Genomic DNA, 22176 nt, shown 5'->3' on the forward strand with positions numbered 1-22176 from the left:
GTTATTCAGCGCAGTTGAATATAACCCACCGCACTGTGTGGCTTGCCGCAAAGCCGCATGCTCGCCACCCACCACCCCTGACCTTGGGGCGGTGAGTGACAGGCAGGCCGCACCACGGTCAAGAATCAAGTCCCCGTTCCGGTCAGCATAAGGCAGGGTCGGGCTTATCAATAACATCAAATTATAGCGCAAGTTGATCCCCTGCGGGCCATACACACAATGCCGCCAGAAAGCAAGGCAAAGCGTGTCTGGCCGGCAAGACAGAAAAATGACAACCACATTAATGGAGGAAAGGGTTAGTACCAGCTTAATAAACATTACATTCAGTTAAACGGCAAACTCTTTTCAGATACAGCAAAACATGGCTGCCATGGCAGCCCACTCCTCAGAACATAGATCAGTCTCCGCTGCAGGTGAGCCAATACACAGGGTGAAACATGCTAAAAGTACTCATCCATCAGCCGGGATCGTCTCGGACATCAGAAACGGCTCCAACTCTCCCAGGCGGTCTGCGTGGAGGTACCTTGTTCCAAATGGGACGTAGCAGTGGCCCGTCCCGGCGTACCTGAGAAGGTTGACTCGAGCGGTCAGCGTCTGCCGGTAAAAGCTGCAGGGTGACCAAAATTTGCTTAAGCTCGTCTGCCGAGCTGGCCGAATAATATTTGTTATCCAGAGAGAATTGGAGCTTGAAGGGATATCCCCAGCGATATCTGATCTGGCGATTTTGTAGAACAGCTAGCAGGTTCTCATATTCCGTCGTTTCTGTATGGTGATCGGGGAAAGATCAGCAAAAATCTGGTACTCGTGGCCCTGAAACTTAAAGAGGCTCTGTCACCAGATTTTGCAACCCCTATCTGCTATTGCAGCAGATAGGCGCTGCAATGTAGATTACAGTAACGTTTTTATTTTTAAAAAACGAGCATTTTTGGCCAAGTTATGACCATTTTTGTAATTATGCAAATGAGGCTTACAAAAGTCCAAGTGGGTGTGTTTAAAAGTAAAAGTCCAAGTGGGCGTGTATTAGGTGCGTACATCGGGGCGTTTTTAATACTTTTACTAGCTGGGCGCTGTGAAGAGAAGTAACATCCTCTTCTCTTCAGAACGCCCAGCTTCTGACAGTGCTGATCTGTGACGTCACTCACAGGTCCTGCATCGTGACGGCCACATCGGCACCAGAGGCTACAGTTGATTCTGCAGCAGCATCAGCGTTTGCAGGTAAGTCGATCTTACCTGCAAACGCTGATGCTGCTGCAGAATCAACTGTAGCCTCTGCTGCCGATGTGGCCGTCACGATGCAGGACCTGTGAGTGACGTCACAGATCTGCACTGTCAGAAGCTGGGCGTTCTGAAGAGAAGAGGATGTTACTTCTCTTCACAGCGCCCAGCTAGTAAAAGTATTAAAAACGCCCCGATGTACGCACCTAATACACGCCCACTTGGACTTTTACTTTTAAACACACCCACTTGGACTTTTGCAAGCCTCATTTGCATAATTACAAAAATGGTCATAACTTGGCCAAAAATGCTCGTTTTTTAAAAATAAAAACGTTACTGTAATCTACATTGCAGCGCCTATCTGCTGCAATAGCAGATAGGGGTTGCAAAATCTGGTGACAGAGCCTCTTTAAGGGTTGATGCAGCTCTGGCCTTCTGGGACAGGGTTTCTTTGGTGGCATAGGTGAGTTTCTCGTGGCTTGCCATCTTGACGCTTAGGGCCGAGCGACCTATGGACCCGGTCCATCTCCAGCCTGTCTATTGGGAGACCCGGTGCCAGCTCTTGGAATAGGGCTGTAATGGAAGAGTTAAGGTCCTCATAGGTCTCAGGCAAACCTCGTATCCGGAGGTTCCCCCGCCGTGCACGATTCTCGAAGTCCTCTAAACGAAGCATTGTAGAATCTAGGTCTGCTCTCATCGAGTCAAATTCGGCATCGTGCGCGTTCAGAACTTCAATGGTGTCGTCCATCTTGGTTTCCAGGACGTTCGTCCTGGCTCCCAGATCGCGTATCTCTCGGGTAAGATCTCTCGACAGCTTAGAAGCGGTAAGTTGCAGTTCTTGCTGTAAGAGCTGTTTAAATTTCTGCAGCAGAGAGGCGTCTCTGGTGGTGAACTGGGGTTCAGGTAGCTGTGAACCGTCTTCTTGGGAGACTGCGATGAGCTCAGGCGAGGCCTGTAGTTCGTCTTCAGAGACGGTCGACATCGCGGGCGAAGTTGCAATCTCAGGTGGGGGGGCAGGGACGGAGGACTCCGGTGGTTTCAAGTCCTTTCGCCCCACCACACTCTTCCGAACCATGGACAATACGGGCAGAAGATCCTCCGGAAGGAGAAGGGTAAGTGAGCGAGGGGATTCACCTCGAATATAAGCTTTTTGTAGCTGTTGTGCCCAGGAGTCGCGGAGCTACCTCAGCATTCGGCCATCTTGGTTAGCAGCTCGCGAGCGCCCCCCCCCGGACCTTCCCATTTTCTCACGGGAAGGTGCCCGTGCCGTTAAAAAAATAGAACATGTTCTATTTTTTTATTTTACGGGCTGTGCTGCTATGCTTTATAATGGGAGCACGGCTCGGAAAAGCGGCCGGCTGCCCGTGGCCGGCCGTGCTCGTAATTACGAGTTGTAATTACAAGCACGGTCGTGTGCATGAGGCCTTAGACAGAGTTTAAGCTAAATGTGGATAAAGAGGTGAGCGGGGGGACCAGCCAACCACTCATCCGTGTCTACGGCCCTGTGGAAGTCACAAGAACGTCCGAGAGGAGAGAAGAGAACATATAAACTGAGTGCAAAACTCCCACCAATACCTAGAGAATACAGAGTCCTGTTTACTTATCACATCGGTCTTTTCCGCAGAAGTATTAGTTCCTGAAACCAGAGAGTGTGCAGAAAACAAATTTTGATGTCTATCCTAACTCTCTGTTACCCTACACTCCCACTGTGGCCTTTGATAAGTTCACCTGAACAAAGGACATAAATCTGTCTGCAAGGAAGCTTGCTTTACATAAATAGGAAATTTTCAAAGGAAATATACAGCAGTTGGGACCTACCAATCGGGAGGAATTTAGTGCCCTCAGAGATCTAGAGGATCTGCTTAAGGCCCCATGCCCACTTCAGTTTTTTCCTTCAGGGTGCTAGCCGTTTTTCTGACGGCTAGCACACTGACCCATTCATTTCAATGGGGTCATGCACACTTCGGTTTTTTTGACGGTCCCGTTGCTCCGTTCCGATCCAGAGTAGAGCATGTCCTACTTTGGTCCGGGATTCCGTGACCGTGAGGCCCATGCAAGTCAATGAGGCCGTCAAAAAAATGAAGGCACACGGAAGGCATCCGTGTGCCATCCGTGTGTGATGGAGCTGTTGCCTGGCAACGGCCGGGCGGGCAGAAAGACATAACAGAAATATTACACTAATCGGCAGCCATTTGTCTCTATCAATCACTGATAGAGAAAAGAGGCTGCTGATTAAAAATAAAATAAAAATCAGTTCATAGGTACCCGGTCGTTGTCTTGGTGACGAGTCCCTCTTCCTCCTCCAGTCCGGCCTTCCTTTCTGACGCGGCAGCCTGTGATTGGCTGCAGAGGCGGTCACGTGGGATGAAGCGTCATCCCTGGAGGCCGGCCTTCTGACGTCATCCTGACGTGCGCGACCACCACTACAGCCTGTGATTGGCTGCAGCGGCGACATGGATGAAACGTCATCGCTGGAGGCCGGACAGGAGGAAAGTAAGTATGAATTTATTTTTTATTTTTTTTATTACATTAAAATTGTATTTTCCATGCGCAGAGAATGGTACTGTCCAGGGTGCTGAAAGAGTTACCGCCGATTAGTGCAGCCCATTAACTCTTTCAGCACCCTGGACAGAACCATGCTCGGCGCACGGAAACGGAAACACGGAGTGCACACGGGAGTGCACATGGCCGCTAAAACGGGCACACGGATCCGTCACAAACGGCTGTGAAAACTGTGGGGAAGTGTGCACGAGGCCTAATGAAAATGAATTTGGAGCCGTTAATGCCACTGGTCCTTTTTCATCGTTTTACGACCCAAATCATGAAGGACATCTTCATTTTCACAGTGTGGGCATATAGACATCTTTGTGAAAATAGTTAGTGCAGATTTGCAGAGACAAATTCAATAGAGTTTTTGGTAATCCCAGTAAAATGGAGCGATTAGCATTAGATGAACTATGCAAAAATGAGGAACTGATCCTAAAGTCCTCTGATAAAGGAGGTAATATCGTTGTCATGGATCGTGTAGACTTTGTCCAAATGGTCCATAGGTTACTGGATGGCACTTCCACCTACGTCGTTTTGGATAAAAATCCTACAGACATTTTTCTATCACAGTTACGTACTCTTCTAATTGAAGCTAAAAAAAAAAAGATCTAATCACACAGGACAGGTTTAAACAGATTTTCAATCCTAGCTCCACTTTAGCGACATTTTACACATTACCTAAAATCCATAAGGTCTCTCGACCTGTACCTGGCAGGCCCATAGTATCGGGAAATGACAACCTTACACAGCCCTGCCGTCTTTTTTTGTGGGATACTAAGGACACTGTCAACAGGATCGAGGAGATTAGTGTCACCTCTACTACAATGATAGCGACCATTGATGTCAAATCACAGTACACAAATATTCAGTACGATCTCAGCCTTGATGCTGTACAAAATTTTTTGAGCACTAAGGGGATTCAGTTTCATGCACACAATAGATTTGTGTTATCACTTTTGGAATTTCTGTTAACACACAATTACTTTACATTTGATGGGAAATTATATCACCAATTAAAGGGCACTGGTATGGGCACGGCATGTGCACCCACTTGTGCTAACTTATTGTCATATTTTGTTTTGAGGTAGGTATATTAATGATATTCTTATTTTTTGGGATGGAGACAAGACACTTTTCTCAGAATTCATGACTATACTTAATAATAACCACATCAGGATTAAATTTACTCACGAGATACACAAAAAAGAAATTTGTTTTCTTGACTTAAAAATCTATCAGGGCCCTGGTGGCAGTGTTCACACTAATATATTTTGTAAGGCTACAGACACAAACAGTTGTTTTACATTGGGAGAGCCTCCATCCAACTGCATTGAAGAAGGTTATCCCGATGGGACAATATTTAAAGAGGCTCTGTCTCCAGTTTTTTAATTCCCTATCTACTAACTAATCTAATAGGCGCTTTGATGCAGATAACTGCAGTATGATTTGTTTAAAAAAAAAAAAACAACTTTTATTATTTAAAAGTTATGTTCATTTTCAAACATATGCTAATTTAGCTCTAATAGCAGTGCTGCTGTTGTGGATGAGAGTCGTCCGTCACGGCTGGAGGCGATGTAGGGACCTTCTTCTTGGAGTACCGCTGAGTTGCTGTGGTGAAAGACCTGTGGTGAAAGACCTGCAGCCGGAAGTGGCAACACGTGATCGTGATTGAAGCTGAGATCACGCTGGGCTGTGAAGAGACCTGTATATCGCTGATTGGACAACGTCATACAGTTGTCTTTACACCGCCCGGAGTCAAAATAAAATGTAACCACCTATTTGGCAATTAGAGCCAAATTAGTATATGGATAAAAATGCACATACCTTTTAAAATAATAAATGTTTTCGAATACAAATTACACTGTAGTTATCAGCATCTAAGAACCTATTAGATTAGTTAGGAGATAGGGAATTAACCCCTTCCCCCTGCTTGCATTCTGGGCCCTAATGTCCAAGCCATTTTTTACATTTTTCCATTGTCACATTCGAAGAGCTGTAACTTTTTTATTTTTGCGTCGGCATAGCTGTATAAGGTCTTGTTTTTTGCGGGACGACTTGTAGTTTTTATTGGTACCATTTGAGAGTAGATGCGACTTTTTGATCACTTTTTATCACATTTTTTTTAAGTCAGGATTAACAGAAAACAGCAATTTTTCCATTGTTTTTTATTTTATTTTTTACGGCGTTCACAGTGCGGGTTAAATAATGTAACAGCTTTATAGTCGGGGTCATTACGGACGCGGCAATACCAAATATGTGTAACTTTTTTGCTTTATTGTAGTTTTTTTTAATAGTAAAGCATTTTGTAAGGGGAAAAAGTGGGTTTTTCATTTTTTTTGTTTCACTTTTTTTTTAAAATTAACTTTATTAAACTTTTTTACTTTTTTACTAGTCCCACTAGGGGACTTCATTATCCTCCGATCGCTATTATAATACACTGCAATACTTTTGTATTGCAGTGTATTACTGCCTGTCCGTTTAAAACGGACAGGCATCTGCTAGGTTATGCCTGCGGCATGATCTAGCAGGCATTCGCTCCAGGCAGACCTGGGGGTCTTTATTAGACCCCCGGCTGCCATAGAAGACACAGACACTCGGCGATTTTATCGCCGGGTGTCAGTGAGATGAGAGGGAGCTCCCTCCCTCTCTCCAAAACCATTCAGATGCGGTGCTCGCTATTGTGCACCGCATCTGAAGGGTTAAACGGGTGAGATCGATACTAATATCGATCTCACCCGGCAGAGCAGGGACGCCCCCAGCCCTCAGCTGCCTCTAGCAGCTGAGAGCAGGGAGATTTCACGGCTCCCTGCTCTGTTTACTTTATTCTACAGCAGCGACGTAGAATAGCGGCGCTCTAGAATAAAGCCCACTAATGACCGCCGTAAAAAGGCGTATCGGCGGTCATTAAGGGGTTAATAAACTGTTGACAGAGCCTCTTTAAGGGCTAGAAGGAACTGCTCTGATGACCAGACCTTCCAATTAGAATGAGACAGGTTTATATCAAATTTCTAGCGGCTGCCCCAAAAAAAGTTTACATAGGGCCTACGCCAGGGTGACTGATAGAAGAGACCTTCTCTATAGTAAAAGCAAAAAATCTATTAAGTCCCCTTCTAACATACAGAAACTTTGGCCTATTGTTCATGCTGATCCAGATTTAAGTGACGCCATTTCTACCACCCCAAACATCACGTATCAGAGAGGGATTCTTAAGATAAAAAGGGGGGATAAAAAAGAGAAAAAAAAAAAGAGAAAAAAAAAAAGAGAAAAAAAAAAAAAAAAAAAACGGCGCTCCTCTAAGGTGATATCGTTCTGGTATTTGTAAGATATTGAGTAACTTAATGAATGGAGCTCACCTTGGTGAGTTGTGCAATGTCGCCAGCACAACTTAACTTTGTAGCTTGTACACGCTTGATCACACTGTGCTTGCCTCTGGAGCCATAACCGCATGGGGTGAATTCGTGTCAGGAACTCCTCTCCTTGCGGTTTTGAAGTAATGCAGATTAGGAAGAAAAAGCTGCTCCTCTGAACGGGCGCTCAGGTGTGGTTTGTACTGGTATCTTCACAAAATCGTCAGGGTGTATTTTCAACGATTTTATTATTAAAAAAGAACAATATAAAATTTGATTGCTGCAACGCGTTTCAACCACGCACTGTGGTCTTCATCAGGCATATAAATTTGGTTACAATACATCATCTTATATACTTGTATCATATGCTTCACTTCCAGGTTAAACTGGCAAGGTGAAGGTTCATCATGGGTGTTTCAGCACAGGTGTGTGTATGTTTTTTCCTCAGACTGATTTTCTCTTAATTGCTATTTCTCCTCTTTTCTACCTTTTAACCAACTATTTTCTGCCAAATGGTAGATATTCTTAGCTTTAGTGTAAAAGAGGATTGATTTTTTGTATACATACATATATATATATATACACACACATATATATATATATATATATATACACATGTCCACATGCAGGTGACCGTATATTTCAAAGAAATCATCATCGTCCGCGTATTCTCGCCGCTGACAGACAGTGTGAGTACTCTTAGTTTCTTTGATAATTGTGTTTATTCTTTTTGATAGTTTTGATGCTATCCTTTATTCTAACTAAGATTATTGTATTACTGGTAAAAAATGCTTCTAGTTTCATTGCTGTTCGTTTGAATCTAATTGTCGGGAGCCAGGCGCTCCTGTTTTTTATGTATATATATATATATTTAATTTTAAGAAGAGAAATATTCCCATTATTATTTATTCTTTGTAGGTGTATCACACTCAATCTTATCCTATCATTTTTAATACAGATGTCATTGTATTTTAATAGATCGTTCAAACTACACTTGATCAATTTTTTCATTGAGTCCGTTTGGGCTCAAGGTCCCAAATTTAAATATCCAGAAGGACTCCCTTTTATTCAGGGTAGAGATTCTGTTGTGTGTTTTAACATTTACTTGTTCGATTGGGGAAATTTTTATTTTAGAAAAATCAGATGAATGGTTATATAGTAAATGCCTTGATAAGCTATGTTTGAGAAAACCGTTTTTTGCATTAAAGCGGTGACCATTTAATCTCTTTCTTAGTGTCTGGGTTGTTCTTCCAATATATTGCAATCCGCACTCACATTCAATCATATAAATTACATAATCAGTTTCACAGTTCATATAAGTATTAATTTCAAATATTTCTTGTGTTACATTTGATGTAACTTGAGTTTTTCCTTTGTTAATATTAAAACAACACAAACAGTTTCTTTTTCCACATTTATGGATCCCTGCCGGTTTATAATAATGATCTTGGGTAGAGGTGGGGATATTCGTTTTCAACCTACTAGGTGCTAATATATTTTTAATAGTTCTCCCCCGACGGAATGTTATCCCTGGTTTTATAGGGATAATTTTATTTAAAATCGGATCGTTTAAAAGTACATTCCAGTGTTTTTGCAATGCACTTCTAATAACATTATGATCTTTATTAAATGTTGTAATAAAATTGTTTGAATGTCTTTTCTTTAAAATATCTTTGTTATGTGCTATATGTACTTTTTCTACAAGGCATGCTTCTTGAGATGTATCTAAATTTTTTTGATACGCATGTTTAAGGAGATCTTGAGGATATTTTTTCTCCTCAAACTTTGCTTTGAGGATTTTGGATTGTTCTTTGTATCCATTCACTGAGGAGCAATTTTTTCTTATTCTCCTATACTGACTGTGTGGGATATTTGTTATCCATTTTTTATAGTGTGCACTTTTGAAATTTAAAAAACTATTTTTATCTGTGTCTTTAAAATGTGTTTTTGTTAAAAATTTATTATCAGAATGGCTGATTTCTAAATCTAAAAATATTATTTTTTCTTTTGATATATTTTGTGTAAATTGTATTCCCCACGTATTCTTATTTAAAATATTTATGAAGCTGTTCGCTTCCTCCCTAGTACCAGACCAGATTAAAAAAAGATCGTCAATATACCTTTTATAATAGACAATTTTATTCCGATATATATGAGCATTCTCTATATGTATTGATTCAAAATGCCCCATGAATAGGTTGGCATAGCTAGGGGCAACTCGTGTCCCCATAGCTGTGCCCCTTATCTGTTTATATAATTTAGAATTATGTTTAAAAATATTGTGGGTGAGAATAAAATGTAATCCTTCTAATAGAAAATCATTTTGTTTTTTCGGGAGTATACCTCCATGTTCTAAAAAAAAAAATGTATGGCCTTTAATCCAAGAGTATGATCGATATTCGAATATAAGGAAGTCACATCCAATGTTATCAATACGTAATTTTCATTCCAGCTGTATCCTTGTAATTCTCTGATCAGACTCGTAGAGTCTTTCAGATACGATGGTAATTTTTTCACTAGATTTTGCAAATGTAAATCTATATAATGTGAAAGCTGACTTGTCAGGGAATTGATACCAGATATTATTGGTCTACCTGGAGGATTCGTTTGATTTTTATGAATTTTAGGTAGATGGTAAAAAAAAGGGGTTTCCGGATTTGCTGTCATTAAAAATGACATGGATTCCACCCAATATTAATTTACCCCCACTATTTCCTAAAGCTACTATGGAAACAGCGCATATAGATATGTCACATCATTCTAATTCAATAGATAACACATTTTTTACCACACATGACTCACCTGACGGTATAAATACCACTTTCCGTTGGATAGGCATTCCGGTCCACACAGGTAGTCGCCCAGAACCGACTTTTTCATCACCTTTGATACTATATCTCAATGACATGGATAGACCCACCGCAGATCCTATCACTCCTGAAATAGAGACATCGAACTCTACAATAAATAGCACACTAACCAATATATCTTTTTTAGAGTTCCCCCCAAGTTCGAACATCAGTCCTCAAACACAAAAATCCAAGACATCACCCCCTATAGGGAATCATGTAATCACAAAATATTTTCAAGCCCTCCCAAATCAAATGCATCTATCCAGATCTACGAAAAGAAAAGAAAGATCAGAGGATGCAGAGGGGGGAAAAAAAGAAACCCACAAAAAAAGCAGGGAGGATTAGAAACCGACTTGCAAGAATCTATTGAAATTGAGAATATACATGAAAAATCCAGTAATGTGTTTAATTTATCACAATATATACTCAAAAAAGGAGAAATAGAGTTACTATCTAAAGGCTTGTCGTTTTGTCCCACACAATCAGCTGATGAATTTCAACTTTTTTTAGATTTAAATAATTTTATTAGAAAACTCACATTGCAACGTCATTTTTCTATAGAAACAGGGAAATCCAAACAAACGGAAAAAGATAATAGTGTAGAAGACCCATATACACATCTTGAAGTCAATGGAAAATCGAGCTTCTACCCACTGCATCATAAGGGCAATTTTTTAGAAACTTTTTATATATTAGTGTCAAATGAATTGAAAATAATCAATAAGAAAAAAAGCGTACCTAGCCAATGTAATCTTAATAAAAGAGAGAAAAAATCACTCAAAGACCTTCAAAATAATAAAAATATTGTAATAAGATCAGCGGATAAAGGAGGAGGAATTATAATACAAGATAGAGAAACTTATATCCAAGAAGCTGAGAGAATACTTTCTGATAAAAAATATTACGAAACAATAACCTCTGATCCATCAGATCAATATGAAAAAGAATTTTCAGATTTTATAAAAATTAACTTCGAAGAGGGCATTATAAATAAAAAAGAAAAATCATTTTTAATGACAGCAAATCCGGAAACCCCTTTTTTTTACCATCTACCTAAAATTCATAAAAATCAAACGAATCCTCCAGGTAGACCAATAATATCTGGTATCAATTCCCTGACAAGTCAGCTTTCACATTATATAGATTTACATTTGCAAAATCTAGTGAAAAAATTACCATCGTATCTGAAAGACTCTACGAGTCTGATCAGAGAATTACAAGGATACAGCTGGAATGAAAATTACGTATTGATAACATTGGATGTGACTTCCTTATATTCGAATATCGATCATACTCTTGGATTAAAGGCCATACATTTTTTTTTAGAACATGGAGGTATACTCCCGAAAAAACAAAATGATTTTCTATTAGAAGGATTACATTTTATTCTCACCCACAATATTTTTAAACATAATTCTAAATTATATAAACAGATAAGGGGCACAGCTATGGGGACACGAGTTGCCCCTAGCTATGCCAACCTATTCATGGGGCATTTTGAATCAATACATATAGAGAATGCTCATATATATCGGAATAAAATTGTCTATTATAAAAGGTATATTGACGATCTTTTTTTAATCTGGTCTGGTACTAGGGAGGAAGCGAACAGCTTCATAAATATTTTAAATAAGAATACGTGGGGAATACAATTTACACAAAATATATCAAAAGAAAAAATAATATTTTTAGATTTAGAAATCAGTCATTCTGATAATAAATTTTTAACAAAAACACATTTTAAAGACACAGATAAAAATAGTTTTTTAAATTTCAAAAGTGCACACTATAAAAAATGGATAACAAATATCCCACACAGTCAGTATAGGAGAATAAGAAAAAATTGCTCCTCAGTGAATGGATACAAAGAACAATCCAAAATCCTCAAAGCAAAGTTTGAGGAGAAAAAATATCCTCAAGATCTCCTTAAACATGCGTATCAAAAAAATTTAGATACATCTCAAGAAGCATGCCTTGTAGAAAAAGTACATATAGCACATAACAAAGATATTTTAAAGAAAAGACATTCAAACAATTTTATTACAACATTTAATAAAGATCATAATGTTATTAGAAGTGCATTGCAAAAACACTGGAATGTACTTTTAAACGATCCGATTTTAAATAAAATTATCCCTATAAAACCAGGGATAACATTCCGTCGGGGGAGAACTATTAAAAATATATTAGCACCTAGTAGGTTGAAAACGAATATCCCCACCTCTACCCAAGATCATTATTATAAACCGGCAGGGATCCATAAATGTGGAAAAAGAAACTGTTTGTGTTGTTTTAATATTAACAAAGGAAAAACTCAAGTTACATCAAATGTAACACAAGAAATATTTGAAATTAATACTTATATGAACTGTGAAACTGATTATGTAATTTATATGATTGAATGTGAGTGCGGATTGCAATATATTGGAAGAACAACCCAGACACTAAGAAAGAGATTAAATGGTCACCGCTTTAATGCAAAAAACGGTTTTCTCAAACATAGCTTATCAAGGCATTTACTATATAACCATTCATCTGATTTTTCTAAAATAAAAATTTCCCCAATCGAACAAGTAAATGTTAAAACACACAACAGAATCTCTACCCTGAATAAAAGGGAGTCCTTCTGGATATTTAAATTTGGGACCTTGAGCCCAAACGGACTCAATGAAAAAATTGATCAAGTGTAGTTTGAACGATCTATTAAAATACAATGACATCTGTATTAAAAATGATAGGATAAGATTGAGTGTGATACACCTACAAAGAATAAATAATAATGGGAATATTTCTCTTCTTAAAATTAAATATATATATATATACATAAAAAACAGGAGCGCCTGGCTCCCGACAATTAGATTCAAACGAACAGCAATGAAACTAGAAGCATTTTTTACCAGTAATACAATAATCTTAGTTAGAATAAAGGATAGCATCAAAACTATCAAAAAGAATAAACACAATTATCAAAGAAACTAAGAGTACTCACACTGTCTGTCAGCGGCGAGAATACGCGGACGATGATGATTTCTTTGAAATATACGGTCACCTGCATGTGGACATGTGTATATATATATATATATATATATATGTGTGTGTATATATATATATATGTATGTATACAAAAAATCAATCCTCTTTTACACTAAAGCTAAGAATATCTACCATTTGGCAGAAAATAGTTGGTTAAAAGGTAGAAAAGAGGAGAAATAGCAATTAAGAGAAAATCAGTCTGAGGAAAAAACATACACACACCTGTGCTGAAACACCCATGATGAACCTTCACCTTGCCAGTTTAACCTGGAAGTGAAGCATATGATACAAGTATATAAGATGATGTATTGTAACCAAATTTATATGCCTGATGAAGACCACAGTGCGTGGTTGAAACGCGTTGCAGCAATCAAATTTTATATTGTTCTTTTTTAATAATAAAATCGTTGAAAATACACCCTGACGATTTTGTGAAGATACCAGTACAAACCACACCTGAGCGCCCGTTCAGAGGAGCAGCTTTTTCTTCCTAATCTGTATCAGAGAGGGAAAAACCTTTGCAGATTTTTGGTACAGTTATTATTCTAGACAATCCATTCCACAAAGCACTTGGCTTCAATCTCCGGTAAAAGGGTCTCACCCATGTGGAAGATGCTCCTTTTGTCCCTTTATGCCCACCACTAAGAATTTTTGCAACCCATTAGATGGGAAATCTTATGAAATTAGTCAATTTATTAATTGTCAGAGTAGTGGAGTGATCTATGTAGCAAGATGCCCATGCCCTAAATTATATGTGGGTAAGACTGTCCAACAATTGAGAAGAATCTCTAAGCACCTCAGCACGATAAATAAAAAGAAAGAGACGCATCTGTCAAGGCATACCAGATCTATACATGATGGTAATACCAGGACTCTTCAACTTTAAGGTATTACCCAATTAAAACTGGGCCCAAGAGCTGGTAATTTGGACAAAAAAACGTTTACAGGAAGAAGCCCGTTGGATTCACCGAATAAGTACCCTGAGCCCTAATGGGCTAAATGAACGCTTCACTTTTGTGGCCTTTCTTTAATATAGGTACCCACTTTTGTGGCCCCAGTATTATAAAATTGTAATGTCCGTGGCTGCGGTCTGTCAGCTCCAACCTCCCCTGACAGCCGCAGCCACGAGTCGGCAAGCACTGGCCCCAGCCTCCTCCTCAGGAGACACCAGCGCTCTCATCCACTCACCTCTGCTGGATCCCAGAGGGTGCACCGGACCTCATGGACGAACTTTGACCCGTGAGTACCCTGGACTATAAGAGGGGTCCAGCCCCCTAGTTCTATGACTGAGCGTTGTTGTGTCCCCTAAGTTTGTCTATGTGATGGCCTCCCAGTTGTTTCCTGTTCCTGTCCCAGTCCCTGTACCTATACTTGCTTCCAGTTCCTGTTCCTAGCAATCCATACCTTCCTGGTTTAGCACGGAGCCGTGCCTAAGTTGCGTCGTGCCGCATCCACGTCTGACCTGCTTCACATCGCCCGACGTCCGCCTGCTACTTAGTCCAAGCCGTACCTGCCCTTGCCACTGCCTGAGCTGCCACAGGTACCTATAAGAACTATAGACTATCACCTGTTCCCTGTTGGCCAGCTGCCTTACCGCCACGGTGGTACGGCCCAGTGGGTCCACAGACCCTCCGTGACAATAATACATTTTGTCTGTGTATTCTAACCACAGTCCTTCCTGCTATTCACCTTAACTACTTGCCGACACAGGACGAGAATACTCGTCCTGAGCGGTGGGTACTTTGCGCATTAGGACGAGCATTCTCGTCCTGTGATACAGCCGTGTCCGCCTGCGATCAGGAGCTGGGCAACAGCTGTAATACACAGAGAAACATCTTCTCTGCGCCGTTAACCCCTTGAATTCCGCGATCAGAGAGAGGCACCTGCATACACATTTTGTATCATTTAGTTGGAATGTGCTGTTCAAATTTTTGTTGTGTTTATGTGATCAATATATGTGGGGTTAGTGACTGCCTCCATTTTTGTTCTTGCACTCCTCCCATTCTGCCCAGGGTGATTTTAATTAGTTCAATGCTGGATTCTACCATCCCCAGGTATATATGTAGGCTTAGTCCCAGTTCTGGGTGTATGTGCAGCGTAGTTTCCCACCTTACAGAGGTCGCCTTGTCGTGGCTGGTGGGCAAACCCTTTTTGATCAAAATGTGCACTAAGAACCTCCCTATTATAAGTAGATTTAGCTTTAGTGCATATTTATTTATATTTAGTGGTTTAGGTGGCATTAGTGTCGCAGTGTGCTGTCGCCATTCTTTTTCTGCTGTATATAGACAGTGAATAGACTTTCCACGGGATGTCTATTCACAATCTCTGCACTTCGTTACTCTGTCTGTGGAAGTTACAGCAGAGGAAGCCTGATCTCGGGAGATCTCGTTGTAAATGACAGGTTACAACGAGATCACGCTTCCTCTGCTGTAACTACCATAGAAACAGTAACGAAGTGCAGAGATTGTGAATAGACATCCCGTGGAATGTCTATTCACTGTCTAAACACTTCAGTATTGTTAATGTGTTAGTATAAGACAGCACATAAGGATCTAGCAGGATCCCTATGCGCTGCCTAAATGAATGGAGAGGAGTGCATGACGCTGATTGGTCAGCGTCATACACTCCCCTGTACAACGCCCACTTGGTCTAAAGTAAAAATACGCCCACTTGGGCATTAAGCAACTCCTTAGCATAAATCTAAAATCGCTAATAAAGTGGTAAAAATAGATCGTTTTTTTAAATAAAAAGCATTACTGTCACCTACATTATAGCGCCGATCTCCTTATGTAGGAGATAGGGCACTTATAATGTGGTGACAGAGCCTCTTTAAGTAGATATTTACATTTCAAAAATTTTATTTCTATTGAACATAATTATACTGTAAAATAAAATAATTATGCTTCTCCTGGTCCTTTTGGACTCAGTCTCAAACCACCGTTTCTGTGAAATAAATTCTCCTTTATCACCTTTAACCTCTCTTTAATCAGTTATATCCCCCCTTTAAGCCTTGCTATCTGCAGGTGTCCTGGTCCAGCATGACACCATTGGTATATTTAATAGGGCTACTAGATATATTTCTATTGCTGACAACCAGTGGTAATGGCAGGTATATAGTGGTTCTAGAGGTTGATCTAGAACTTCAATGTGTTTACATTGACACATAATAAGCCTGCAGGGTATAAGTCCACAGGCATGCGCAGTATACCCGTCTCAGAAGTGTCTAAATACCTTGACATGCGCACCTGACCTATTCCAACACTTAGACTCACAAAATATGCAGATATTGTGTAGTGGGCTCTTAGGAACTAAGTCCCTGAGCATGCGCAACACATCTAGTCACAAATTTCTAAGTGTTCTGACATGCGTACTAGAATCTTTCTGCACTTAGATGCAGAGCGCGTCTTTAGCACTTGTGCGCATTTGGAGGCTTTCTGATTGGACGGACATGTAGTCTTCGGATTGGATAGCTCATAAGTCCATCTCACTGTACAAGGGCCTGACCCTCTGCATGCATTCCTATTGGCTCTCCATAGGGACGCACCCATTCACACGTCATTCGGAGGTTATAAAACAGGTGAAGTTTGGAGCACGCCGTCATTAGCCCCAAGAAACCCGTGAAGATGCCACGTGTGGCGAAACACGTCGGAGGGTCTGACTGTTTTTAATACAATGATCCGCTGATAGACAGACCAAATATCATTAGATAGTATAGGCACAGTACTGCCGCCGCTGGCTTAGACACTAATAGATACCTATTTACTATTAACACAGTACATCTAGGCATCGTGCCTTATAGGTTACTTACTGTCAGTTTGAATTGGCCATTTTAATAATGTCTGGTTCTTCTATGTTGCTTTACATAGAAGAAATAAAAGTTACATTTTAAAATAAAAAAATCTTCTTGTACGGGTAGATGGAAAATAGTTTTTTTTTCTTGCCTTTTGGAAAATAATGTTTAGAAGTATCCAGTAATCCGGCACCAGCTTGCTTCCAGTAATCCGGCAACAGCCTACTTCCAGTAATCCAGCACCAGCTTGCTTCCAGTAATCCGGCACCAGCTTGCTTCCAGTAATCCGCCACCAGCCTGCTTCCAGTATCCAGCACCAACTTGTACCCGCAATCTGACTGTATCCAGCTGCCACCAATGTACCATCTAGCAGTGACTGCTTAACAACTGTCTGGCCAGCAGCTACTCTGTTACGGCGGAGAAGCCCAGTGGATCCACAAGCCCATTAGACATTACACAGCCTTTGATGCAGCCCATAGTAGAGGGATATCATCCGACTGAGACATGTGATCATCCAATTAATGACCTCAATGTATTTGGAGATATTGTCGGAAATCAGTGGAATCTGTGACGTAGGTAGGAAAATTCCAGAGTCTAGATTTCTTAAAGATAAGTTCATAGATAGGATAATCGGGGCATGATCCAAGATGGTAATCAGACAAATCTGAAAGGTATGATGTGAGTCAAACAAAGAGGTGAAGATAAGGAAGTAGACTATTCGTTAAAATGTTCTGTGTGCACTCTAGTGACATGTATGTTCTCTGGGCCCAGTATCCACTTCTCTCCAGGGGTCACACAGATTAAGGGAATCAACAAAAAATTAAAGGGGAATATGTAGCCATTTGAGGGTTTGGTGGGGAACGATCCAAAGAGACGCTTTGGACTAGATTAAAGTCTCCGCCAATTATTACGTTACAACGACGGAGCGGCAGAATTGTCTGGAGAACGTTTGTGTAAAAGATATGTTGGTCCTGGTTAGGGGCGTAAACATTAACTAATAAGTAAGGGGTTCCCTCCAATACGATTCGTAGATTAAGATATCTGAATGAGGATCACTAATTGATTGCTCTATGTATTCTAGGCCTTTTCTGAAAAGGATCGCCACCTCTTGTGAAGAGGGAGAGTGCAAGGCGGAATGACACTCGCCCAGCCAAGGGGCTGTCAGTTTCCCTAGAGTGCCCAATCTCTAGTAAGTCTCCTGTAGGAAAACAATATCTGGGGAAAATAGTTTGAGATGGTTAAACACTTACCGTCTCTTCAGAGGTGTGTTTAGACCTGCAACATTCCATGACAGAAATCTTATCTGTGGTGATGTTTGAAAAGTGTCAGGTTGCAATACGTGCGAGGTACTCATCCTGCGTCCAGGGGATAGTTCCGGATTAGAAGAAATGTAAACCAGTCGCCACCCCACACGGTCCCTGCGAGCCGCGTGTGCAGCATAAAAAAAAAGGTGTCAGTAAGGTCTGGAGTCGTGCATCCAGGCTTCTGAAAAAGGAAAACATACATCACAGCCAAGCAGTAAAAGTAATAGACGCAAAAGAACTGAACAACAGCGACAGAAATATAAACCAAGAACAGCAAGGCTGCTGCCAGTAAATCAAACAGAGTGTAGGTTGCATCAATTCGCAACCATGGGCCAAATGTGCACATGTCCAATAAAAATTGGGCTAAATTCCCTGTAGTATGGGTGAATGTTACTCATCATCATTTTCTTCCAAGTGAAGCAATGTCCTGGTCAAACACGGATCTTCGAAAATGTGGGTATGTTCGCCATCCTGTACTCTCAGCTTTGCTGGGAACAGAAGCTGGAAGCAAATGTTCCTCTCGGCAGACAGGTGCCCCAAACAAGGCTCTTCGTTTTTGCGAGATGGCTGCAGGATAGTCTTGGAAAATCAGGATTTTGGAGTCGTTGGTCGTTAAAGGGAATGTGTCGCTAGAAATTTTTTTTTTTTTTTAGTTAAACAATTATTATTTGAGCGATTACACATTGTTATAATTTTTTCACAAGTCAGGAAATATTAGAAATTAGATTCTAATTTATAACATTTCCAGGTGCTGGGCACTAGAGGGAGCAGTTCCCAAAATTGCAGCATGGTCAATGTGGTAAAGCAACCTCATTGCTTTATGCTGCAAATTTGGGGTAGACACACTCTCTCTAGTTTCCTCACACAATCCCCCCTCCCTTATTCTGGCTAGTGCCAGGAGAAGGAGGGGTTTGAATCTTCAAACCCCCTACACTGTGTGTTGCCATTTTTTTGAGCGACTGCACAGTGTAGGATTAGATACAGTGCTCAGCAGACAGTATAACACGAACATAATACACACATGACATACACGAACATAAATGACCTGCTCCTGCCGCCGCCGCCTCCGCTCCTACGACTTGAGCCTTCGCTTCCTTGAACATATGGCCGGAAGCCGCAGCCGGAAGTCGTCATCTTACTGTCCGGCAGCGGCTTCCGGTCCACAAGAAAATGGCGCCGGATTTCACTCTGCGAATGAGCTTCGTTTTGGACTGTGTGGGAGCGCCATTCCCACACAGACGGCGTACGCTGCAGAGAATGGAATGGCTCCCGTTCGCATTCTCTATGGGGTTGTATGTGCCGTATTCCATCTCTGTATGTGTCGTTAATCGACACCTACAGAGATGCAAAAAAAATGGCAGCCCCCATAGGGAAGAAAAGGTGAGAACACAGTGAAAAGTAGAACACAAGAACACAAATAAATAAAATTTATTTTAATATCATACTAAAAGCAATATTATACCCCAAAAAATAAAAATTTCATGACACCTCGCTTTAAAGGACGAGTGTCGCGAAAAAAAATAATTTTATATCAATTTGCTTTTAGTGTTTTATTTTAAAAAAAATTATTTGTGTGTTTGTGTTTTACTTTTTTTTATTTTTTCACTTTTTCTTGTCTATGGGGGCTGCAATTTTTTTTTCCATCTCTGTATGTGTCGATTAACGACACATACAGACATGGAATACGGCACATACAGCCCCATAGTGAATGCGAACGGGGCCCGTTCCATCCACTATGCTGTACGCCGTCTGTGTGGGAACGGCGCATGCGCCGCTCCCACAGTCCAAATTGAAGTCCGGCGCCATTTTCTTGTGGACCGGAAGCCGCGGCCGGACAGTAAGATGACTACTTCCGGTCGCGGCTTCCGGACATGTGTTCAGAAGCGAGCGGACGGACCGGAGGGAGCGGCGGCAGGAACAGGTAAGTTGTGTTTGTGTATGTTTGTGTATGTTCGTGTGTGATTAACACTGTATGTAAGCCTACTACACTGTGTATTCGCTCAAAAAATGGCGACACGCAGTGTAGGAGGTTTGAACATTCAATCCCCTCTTTTCTCCTGGCACTAGCCAGGATAAAGGAGGGGGGATTCTGTGAGCTCACTAGAGCGAGTGTGTATTCTCAAATTTTGCAGCATAAAGCAATGTGGTTGCTTTACCACATGCAATGCTGCAATTTTGGGAATTGCTCCATCTAGTGACCAGCACTGGGAAATGTTATAAATTAGAATCTAATTTATAATATTTCCTGACTCGTGAAAAAATTAAAAAAATTAGAACAATGTTTAATCACTTATACACTAACTGTTTAACTAAAAAAATAATAATAATTTTTCTAGCGACACATTCCCTTTAAAGAGGCTCTGTCACCAGATTTTGCAACCCCTATCTGCTATTGCAGCAGATAGGCGCTGCAATGTAGATTACAGTAACGTTTTTATTTTTAAAAAACGAGCATTTTTGGCCAAGTTATGACCATTTTCGTATTTATGCAAATGAGGCTTGCAAAAGTACAACTGGGCGTGTTGAAAAGTAAAAGTACAACTGGGCGTGTATTATGTGCGTACATCGGGGCGTGTTTACTACTTTTACTAGCTGGGCTTTCTGATGAGAAGTATCATCCACTTCTCTTCAGAACGCCCAGCTTCTGGCAGTGCAGATCTGTGACGTCACTCACAGGTCCTGCATCGTGTCGGCACCAGAGGCTACAGATGATTCTGCAGCAGCATCAGCATTTGCAGGTAAGTAGCTACATGGACTTACCTGCAAACGCCGATGCTGCTGCAGAATCATCTGTAGCCTCTGGTGCCGACACGATGCAGGACCTGTGAGTGACGTCACAGATCTGCACTGCCAGAAGCTGGGCGTTCTGAAGAGAAGTGGATGATACTTCTCATCAGAAAGCCCAGCTAGTAAAAGTAGTAAACACGCCCCGATGTACGCACATAATACACGCCCAGTTGTACTTTTACTTTTCAACACGCCCAGTTGTACTTTTGCAAGCCTCATTTGCATAAATACGAAAATGGTCATAACTTGGCCAAAAATGCTCGTTTTTTAAAAATAAAAACGTTACTGTAATCTACATTGCAGCGCCTATCTGCTGCAATAGCAGATAGGGGTTGCAAAATCTGGTGACAGAGCCTCTTTAAGTCCCTCTGGTTTCTGTAAGCTCTCAAGACTTTCTCTTTTATTGCCCAGTGTAGGTATCTGGAAATGACAGGGCGTGGTCTAGCATCTCCTGCTACCCAGTTGGATTTAGGAGGACCCAGATGCTAGTTCAAGTCCCCTGGGGGGGGATAATAAAATGTGTCAAAAATTTTTTAATAAAGTTATTAGTAGTGAAAAAAAATAAAAGAAAATAAAAAAAGTTAAAAAACAAAACTTATGCTCTAAGGTAATGTGAAAAAAAAAATCAAATTAACAAAATTGGTATTGTTGCGTACGTAAAAGTCCATACTACTACAATATACCATTATTTAACTCACATGGTGAACGCGTAAAAAACTAAAAATTAAAACGCAAAAATCGTTTTTTTTAAATAAAATGTGATCAAAAAGTTGTATGTACCGCTGTGGATGACAGTGGTCCGTGACTGCTGGAGGCGATGTAGGGACCATCTTCTTGGAGTACTGCTGAATTGCTGTGGTGAAGGAACTGCGGCCGGAAGTGACAACACAGCGTGATCTCACGATTGAAGCTAATATCACGCTGGGCTGTGAAGAGGAGACTTGTAAGATGCTGATTGGACAGCGTCATACAGTTGTCTTTACTCCGCCCCTAGTAAAAATAAAATGTAACTTCCTATTTGGCTATTAGAGCCACCTTTACATATTTAGAAAAATTCTCATAACTTTGCAAATAATAAACATTTTTCAAAACAAATCACACTGTAGTTATCAGCATCATAGAGCCTATTAGATTAGTCAGGAGATTGAGAATTAATAAACCGGTGACAGATCTTCTTTAAGGGGTTAATGTTATCACTTAAACTGATACCTCGTGAACTGGGGTCATGAGAGTTCATGACATATCTGTTAAAGAGGCTCTGTCACCAGATTTTGCAACCCCTATCTGCTATTGCAGCAGAT

General features: G+C 40.7%; 1 long non-coding RNA gene across 1 annotated transcript; it reads right to left on the bottom strand.

The window, feature by feature from the left end:
* Window positions 1-17368: 17368 nt before the first annotated feature.
* Window positions 17369-21838, bottom strand: LOC142747914 (uncharacterized). The gene is made up of 3 exons (XR_012882091.1): window positions 21656-21838; window positions 18035-18202; window positions 17369-17448 (listed from the first exon to the last, which is right to left on the bottom strand). It is a non-coding gene; the product is annotated as an uncharacterized LOC142747914 (long non-coding RNA).
* Between the last annotated feature and the right edge of the window lie 338 nt (window positions 21839-22176).

The sequence above is a fragment of the Rhinoderma darwinii genome, chromosome 3 (assembly GCF_050947455.1).
Source record: "Rhinoderma darwinii isolate aRhiDar2 chromosome 3, aRhiDar2.hap1, whole genome shotgun sequence".
In the NCBI taxonomy this organism is placed as follows: Eukaryota; Metazoa; Chordata; class Amphibia; order Anura; family Rhinodermatidae; genus Rhinoderma; species Rhinoderma darwinii.